An 8,462-nucleotide genomic window follows, 5' to 3' on the forward strand; every position below is an offset into this window, starting at 1 on the left:
CTCTCTCTCTCTCTCTCTCTCTCTCTCTCTCTCTCTCTCTCTCTCTCACACACACACACACACACACACTCACACATGTACACACACCACTCCAGTGGCTCTCTATTATCTCTAAAATCAAATATAAAATCCTCTGCTTGACTTTTAAAGTCCTTCATAACTTGGCCCCCCTTTCTATTCTTCTTCCCCCTTATTCTCCTACAAGTATGTAATCCAGTGATACTGATCTCCTTGCTGTTTCTCTCAGACAACACACTGACACACCATTTTCTGACTGTGGCATTTTCACTGGCTATGACCTTTTACACGAAGTCTTTCCTGACTCACCTTAAGGCCACCTTCCCCTCTTTCTATTACTCTATTTTATCCTATACATATATCTTGTTCGTACGCCGTTGTTTGCATGTTGTCTCCCCTATTAGACTCTGTGAGTGAGTTCTTTGAGGGCAGGGACTGGGTTTTGTTTGTTTGGGGTATTTTTTGGCTTTTCTTTGCATCCCCAGAGCTTAGTAAGGTGTGTCTGGCACATAACAGGTGCTTAATAGATGCTCACTGACCTGACCTGATTTGATCAGACTCCTGAGTTGCCAATATGTTTACCTTTCAGAAATCCAAGTTGGCATTGCAATTGGTATGTTGAACTGGACAAATAAGAAGCAGAGTACAAAGGTGAGGAGGGACTGATGATCAGGAACACACAACTTTTTAAAATACCTATCAGATAGTGATCAATAAAGTAAATAAAATAAAAATATAAAATAAAGTAAATGCCTATTATGTGGCAGACATAGTGATAGGTGCCAAGATTATAAAGAAAAGCAAGATGGTCCTTACCCTCAATTTCCTACTCTAGAGGGAGAGAGAGCCACAAAATACATCCATAAGACTAAACAGATCCCGAGTAATTGAGGGGGTGTTAGAAGCTGCCGATTGGCATAAGGGTAGAGGAATCAGGAAAGGCCTCATACAAGAAGTAGCATTTGAGCTAGGCTTTATAGGAAACAAAAAATTCTAAGAGTCAAAGGGAGGCAGGCATACATTCCAAGGATCAAGGGACAGTTTGGTACAAAGGCAAGGAGAAAGGGGGTGGAATATATTGGGGTAGGAACAATAAGGACAGTTTCCCTTAGAATGTGGGAAAGGAAGTAATACATAATAAACTGGGAAAGGTAGATTGGAGCCAGGTTGTTAAGAGTTTTAAAAGTCAAACAGAGGAGGCTTTATTTGATTCCAGAGGTAATAGGGAGCCACTAGCGTTTATTGAGCAGGTAAACTTAGACTATTATGGTCAGTACTATGCTTTAGGAATGTTCTGGCCTTTGGTAGAAAGGACCACAAAAGGAAGAGACTTGAGGCAGGTAGTCACTTAGGCAGCTATTCCAATAGTCCAGGACTGAGGTGATACGGGTCTGAATTAAGATGGCAGCGATGTGGGTAGAGGTAAGAGAGCAGCTGTGATAGATGCTGTGGAAACAGAATTGACAAGCTTTAGCAAGAGGTTAGATCTGTGGAATGAGGGAAAATAAGATGGAACCTTAGCAACTACAAGAATAGCTATGGCCTTGACAGAAACAAGACAAGTTCAGAAGAAGGGTGGGTTTGAGCAGTAGGAGTTCTGTTATGAATATGTTAACTTTCTAGAAAAAGTAATGCATAGTGAATTGAACAGAACCAGGAGAATACTGTACACAGTAATAGCAATATTATTTGATAAAGAACTGTGAATGACATATCTATTCTCAGCAATACGGTGATCCAAGACAATCCCAAAGGACTAATGATGAAGCATACTATCCACCTCCAGAGAAAGAACTATTATTGTTTGAATACAGACTGAAACATGCTATTTTTCACTTTCTTTCATTTTTTCTTTTATTTGAATTTTCTTATACAAAATTACTAATATGGAAATGTTTTACATAGTTGTACATGTATAACCTATATCTAATTGCTTCCTGTCTCAAGGAGGGGGCAGAGGAGAGAAGGAGGGGTAGAATTTGAAACTCAAAACTTTTAAAAAATATTTTAAAATTGTTTTCATATATAATTTGGGGGAAAACAAAAGGTATACTAAAAAATAAAAATGAATATGTTGACTTTGAAACATCTATAGGATATCCAGTTTGAAACATCTAACAAATGGATGGCAATTTGGGACCAAAGCTCATGAGTGAACTTTATGGCTCCAGATACATAGCTAGGAGTCATCTGCATACGGATGATAAATAAACCACAGTACTGAGGTCACCAAGAGAGAAAATGTATAGAGAGAAGATAAAGGGACCAGTACAGTGCCATGAGATAAACCTATACAAAGTTAAGGGATAGGGTATGGATACAGCCAAGAAGCATCAGATACATAGGAAAAGATCCAAGAAAATGGTGTCTCTAAAGCCTAGAGAGAAAAGAGGAGTCAAGAGAAAAGCATGGCCAATAATGTTAAAATCCTACGGAAAAGTCAAATAGGATGAAGATTGAGAAAAGGTCAGAAGAACTGACAACTAAAGAGACTGCAGATTACTTTGGATATAATAGTTTCAGCTGAGTGAAGTTGGAAACCCCATTACAAGGGGATAAAGAAATGAGAGGAGAAAAAATGGAAGAAACAAGCTTAGAGAGTCTTTTACAGGAATTTGGCTGTGAAGAAAGAGGAATAGGGCTCTAGCTTGAATAGACAGTGTGGTCAAATGATGGTGTTTTAAGGACAAAGGACAGTTGAGTATGATTATAGCAAAGATTGAGGCAACAGATATCTTTCTTCCTCACTTGTGCCTCCTTTTGATAAGAGTCTAGACCCAAAGTTAAGCCCTAAGGACTCAAAGACATCACTCATTCCTTTCTGTGATCTGCATGTACGGCAGAACTTCCTGGAGATGGTTGTGCAGAAGTACCGGGCGTGGATGCTTGGTTGATGTTTCTTATGAGTTAAAGTAAAACATTTATTAATTATCTCCTTGTAAAGAGCAACATGCCAGGTGTGGAGAAAGACAGGAAGTTTAAGACAGACACTACCCTGCCTTCATGGAGCTTACAGACTGGTTATAGTTACGACAAGATATAATAGTACCTCAAGGTCAGTGACTTCCATCCAAATCTTTCCTATTACAAATCATCTTTTTTAAAAAATCAGCTCTCATTCCCATCACCTCTTATTTAACAATATCAGCAGTTCTGATCCTCTAACAGGCATTTCAGTCACTATTAAGTCATTCTCCTCAGAGGCTTACTGGACCCAAGTATCTATGGGAGGTAGACTCTTCATTACTTTCAAAGAGAGCAACCTCTGAAGTTGATGAACTCACAACTGCTAATTTACTGAATTCCAATATGATAGGTCCTATATTGTATATCAAGGCTCAACTATAATCTCTATTTTTTATTTGTATTTCTATTCTCTGCTTTGTTTCCCTGGGTACACAGGAAGTTGATAACTGATTTTAACAAGACTGCTACCAGTCAAGATCCCCAGAAAATCCCAGCTTAGCTTTCTAAATATAAAAGAAGTTTGATCAAAGATTCATTAGAACTTATCTGTGTGAATTATATTCATATCTGACTCAGTATCTGATCAAAGTTACATACTCAGTCACATCTTTTAGCATCTATTAGATTTTTCCACATGGCAAAAGCTTTAAGTAACATGACTTGATTTACTCAAGACTTTCATACCAAAACAGCAAACATGAGGTTAAAGAATATGAATATTATAGATTCAACATTTTAATTGTTTTTATTATAAAATTTTTTTAAAGATGAAGCTTAGAACTGGATCACTTGTTTTTTTTTTTTCTTCTAGTTGCCTCTCAGTTTTTTTTTTTTTGGTGTTTTTGGAGGGGGGAAGACTAAGTTAAGTGACTTGCCCAAGGTCACACAGCTAGTAAGTGTTAAGTGTCTGAGGCCGAATTTGAACTCAGGTCCGCTTGACTCCAGGGCCGGTGTTCTATTCACTGCGCCACCTAGTTGCCCCTTCCTCCTAATTCTAACCATCTCCATCACTCAATGGCCAGCATCCTCTCAAACTAGAAGTGGGGCTCAACACATTCAAGCCTCAGTTCAATCTTCTTTATGGTCCTGGCTTTTTTTTTTTTTTTAAGGGAAATTGGCTTTGCCCAACCAAAAGAGGGCCTCTGCTTCTGGTCACAGTACCCTTTTCCCAAGCATATTTGGCATTTCTTATATTTTATAGTTTTGTGAAAGTGGTACTTGTCCCACTTGTAGTAAGTTCTGTGATTTGGGGGAGATTGTCCATGAATATAACACTTATCAAGAAGAGGGTTCATTTCTTTTCTATTTTCTACCATGTCCAGTAAATTAGGTGGCCATAGTAAGCTGAGTGATGGTATTCTATGAATGTGAGAAGTTATTCAGAAAGAAAGGTTACAGATGTAGGATTAGGTGGAGCCTTGGGTTTTTTCATTAAAAAAAAATTCTAAGCAATACAGGGTATCCCCCAAAAGTCTTAGGGGCATTCTAAGTTATTAAAGCTCAATACATCCTGTATTTAATTATCCTCTAGTCTAGTAGAACCCAGCCAGTATGGATTTTAACCATCTAGTTGCCTGGAACTACAACATTTAGTGACATGAGAGGCTTCTGAGTACCAAAGGGACTCTGATGAGAGAAACCATTTGGTTGCTATTTGTATACAGTGCCACCGGGTGGACAACTCAGATATAACACGTCTTCACTGGTTAATTAACATGACAGACAAACTCTCTAAGTTTAAGAAAGGATCAACATGCAATTATTAAGCACTTATTATGTGCCAGGCAGTGTGATAAACACTTTACAAATATCTCATTTGATCCTAACAACAATCCTGGAAGGTAAATCTATTTTAAAATTAAGGAAGCTGAGATCTACTTGCCCAGGATCACATAGATAATAAGTATCTGAATCCAGAATTTAACTCACATTTTCCTTACTCCAGGTCCAGTGAGTCATGCATTATGCTTCCTAAAAGGGCCATTTACACTAATGTCCCAAATATCACATAGGTATTCAATAAGGGTCACATGTAGCCTATGCCCTTGTCATATATTTCCTTAAACATTATCAATTCTTCTAAGCAAGTTGTAGATTTCATGAATAATCCCTTTATTCAAATGATAGCAGCCTGAAGAAATCACCAAGGTAGAAGAACTGAGGGGTGTGTGTGTCTGTGTGTCTACAGACATATATGTATATTTCTATACACACACTTTTATATACATATATACACATATTTCTGGCCATGTTCACTACCTAGAAAGGAGAAACAGTCACAATGAAATTAAAGTAGATACAAGTATGGACATGGCAAGAGTTCATAATCAAATAAGGGACAGAGATAATCACAGAAGATAAAATGAACAATTTTGGTTAGATAAAAATAAAAAGCTTTTGCATAAATAAAATCAATGCAGTTCAAATTAGAAGGGAAACAGTTAACTGGGGGAAAACTGATAAAGGTTTTATATCTAAAAATATATATATGGAATTTATTCAAATTAATAAAATGAAAGCTATCTCAAAATAGATAAATGGCAAAAACATATGAAGAGGGAGTTTTCAAAGAAAGAAATATAAGTTATCAACAATCATGCAAAATGCTCCAAATAATAATTAGAGAAATGCAAATTAAAACAACTCTGAGGTTTCACTTCATGCTTATCAGATTGGTAAAACTGACAAAAAGAAAGAAAATGGAAATATGCACATTGTTGATGTAATTGTGAATTGGCCCTGCCATTCTGGAAAGCAATTTGAAACCATGGCCAAAAATGTACTACTGTACATACATTTTGATCCAGTGATACAGTTAAGTAGACCTTTATTCTAAAGAGATCCGAGAAAGAGGAAGGGGGCTCATCTGTACAAAACTCTTTATAGCAGAGTAGTGGCAGAGAACTGGAAACTATCAATTTGGGAATGACAGAACAACTGGCATCTGAATGTAGTAGAATACTTGTGCCATGAGAAATGACAGAAAACTGGGAAGACTTGTGTGAAGTGAACAGAACCAGAAGAATAATTTATATTATAATGAATCTTGTGATAAAGATATACAACTTAAAAAGACCTAGGAACTCTCATCAATGCAACAACCCAATCACAGTTCCAGAGGACTGATGATGAAATATGGCACTCATCTAAAAGACTCAAATTGCAGAATTAGATATAAGTTTTTAGACATGTCCAATAAGGGAATTTGTTTTGTTATATTATGCACATTTGTTTGTTTTTTCACCTTGTGGGGATAAGGATGGGATAGAGTAGCTGTTCAAAAAAGGAAAAAATTAAAAAGGCAAAGAAGGTTTTTGATGATTTTTATAAAATGTACAAAAGAGAGGCGGCTAAGTGGCTCAGTGAATAGAGCACCGGCCTTGGAGTCAGGAGGCCCTGAGTTCAAATCCATACTCAGAAACTTAACAATAGCCATGTGACCTCAGGCAAGTCACTCAACCCCAACTGCCCTGCCCTACCCCCTCCAAAAAAAAAAAGGTACAAAAGAGAAGAAAGTCCAGAAAGGACCACAATTAAGTAGGACAGCCTTAAAAGTTACATGTTGAAATTATAATATTTTCAAAAAGAAAAGAAAATTGTACATAGTAGATCTCCAATTTCATGTATAATTTTCTTTTTCTGTTCTACTGTGTAATGTATTTTTTTTTTATTTGTTGTTTCTTCAATTAAAAAAAAAAACCTAAAAAAGAAGAAATTGAATCCATGGGAGCCTACTCACTACTTCGACCTTTAAGAGTTTAATTTATGTTAAAGAAGAAATTTGAGAAAGTCAAGCAACTGACAGACAATGGAAAGCACTCATATTATCTATAGAAATATCCTGGTTTAGTACATTAAAGGAGTTCTCTTCAATTCCTATCTAGCCAACAAACATGTTAACTGCCTACTAAGAGAAAAGGCCTGGTGATACAAATATGAAAAATAATATCTTTAATCTCAAGGATTTTACAATCTAATAGGATAAATTCTATACACAAATATAATAAAAATCAGAAAATGATTAAGTGCATAGGAAAGATAAAACAGTAGTATTAGAGATTTTAAGGAGAGAGAGATTATTTCTTTTTTTTTTTTTTAAAGCAATCGGGGTTAAGTAATTTGCTCAAGGTTACATAGCCAGTTATTTCTGAGTGGGGTGCTAAGTATCTGAGCCCAGATTCAATCCCCAGGTCATCCCAACATTGGAGCCGGTGCTCTTACTCGCTGAGCCACCTGGCCGCCCCTAAGCAATTGGGGTTAAGTAACTTGCTCAAGGTTACACGGCCAGGTGTTTCTGGGTGGGTGCTAAGTGTCTGAGCTCGGATTCAATCCCCAGGTCGTCTCGACACTGGAGCTGGTGCTCTTACTCGCCGTGCTACCTGGCCACCCCGAGAGAGATTATTTCTAATTGGAGATCAGAACTGGTACCTGAGAATTTCAAAAAGGCAGAAATGAGAATAGAAAAGGTGAACCTGGGATAACCTACATGCATGAATGAAGATAGAAGAGAGCAGAACAAGACCAGGGAACATAAAGCGTTCCAGAATTAAAGTACTTAAAAGGTCTCCTTTTCAGAAACAGTCTATAATTTGGGAATTAATCACAGATTGGGAAGGTCCTCTAATGGTGACAATGATCATAGAAAAAGAAACTAGCAATACTACTAAAAACTCAACATTATAAGATTTCATAGGATCTGGAAGGAATGTTAGAGGTCATATTCTAACCCACTCATTTTACAAAAGAGGAAACTAAAGCCAAGAGAGGTAAAATCATTTGCCCAATGCTAATATTGCTATCTAATCTAACTGCTATCTAACAATAGCTAATGTTGTAACTATAGTTAGTATCAGTGCTTGACTTAAATAGATTGCTTGACTTAAATCAGATCCCCAAGGTCTAAGCACACAAGCAGTAAAAATCAAAGGCAGAGCTCAACTCCAGCATTTTTTCACTATGCCTCTCAGAGTAGCATAAGACCAAGAACTGGAAGATTCATATCCATGAATCATTTAGTTAATACATCTCTATCTTGTTAGTAGAATAGAGGGTATTCTTTCTATCCAAGCCAAATACCTTCTGAGCTCTCATTTACTTTCTATAATGAAACCAGAAGAAGTGTGACTAAACAAGGGCTTTAGATTTAACTCATTAACCATCAACTTTCTCCTGTTTCCTCTCCTGGATTTCTCAATATTCTGTTTTATTGTTTCTTTTTTACTAATAAGTTTACTTTTATGATTTCAAAATCAAATGTATGAAGAGCATTAGCATTTCAAAGAATGGATACTGAAGTCCTAAGTGGATATGTTACAATAAAATAATTATTCTCATTTATCTTTCCAGGTTAACTTCAAAAGTTACATTTTGAAATCATTTTTGTTTTTATATGTATATATAATATGTATCATATACATATACATATATATATGTGTGTGTGTGTGTGTGTGTGTGTGTGTGTGTGTGTGTGTGTGTGT

At 36.5% G+C, this 8,462-nt stretch overlaps 1 protein-coding gene and 1 long non-coding RNA gene across 12 annotated transcripts in view; one reads left to right on the forward strand and one right to left on the reverse strand.

Moving 5' to 3' along the window:
- LOC138149102 (uncharacterized) overlaps positions 1 to 8,462 on the forward strand; it is a 258,992-nt gene that overhangs the window by 153,444 nt on the left and 97,086 nt on the right. The window lies entirely within an intron of this gene.
- Positions 1 to 8,462, reverse strand: part of DTNB (dystrobrevin beta) — a 375,244-nt gene that overhangs the window by 122,017 nt on the left and 244,765 nt on the right. The window lies entirely within an intron of this gene.

This window comes from Petaurus breviceps, unplaced genomic scaffold (assembly GCF_028583685.1).
Source record: "Petaurus breviceps papuanus isolate PSGF00001 unplaced genomic scaffold, PetGlider_PUasm1.0 90845, whole genome shotgun sequence".
Classification (NCBI taxonomy): domain Eukaryota; kingdom Metazoa; phylum Chordata; class Mammalia; order Diprotodontia; family Petauridae; genus Petaurus; species Petaurus breviceps.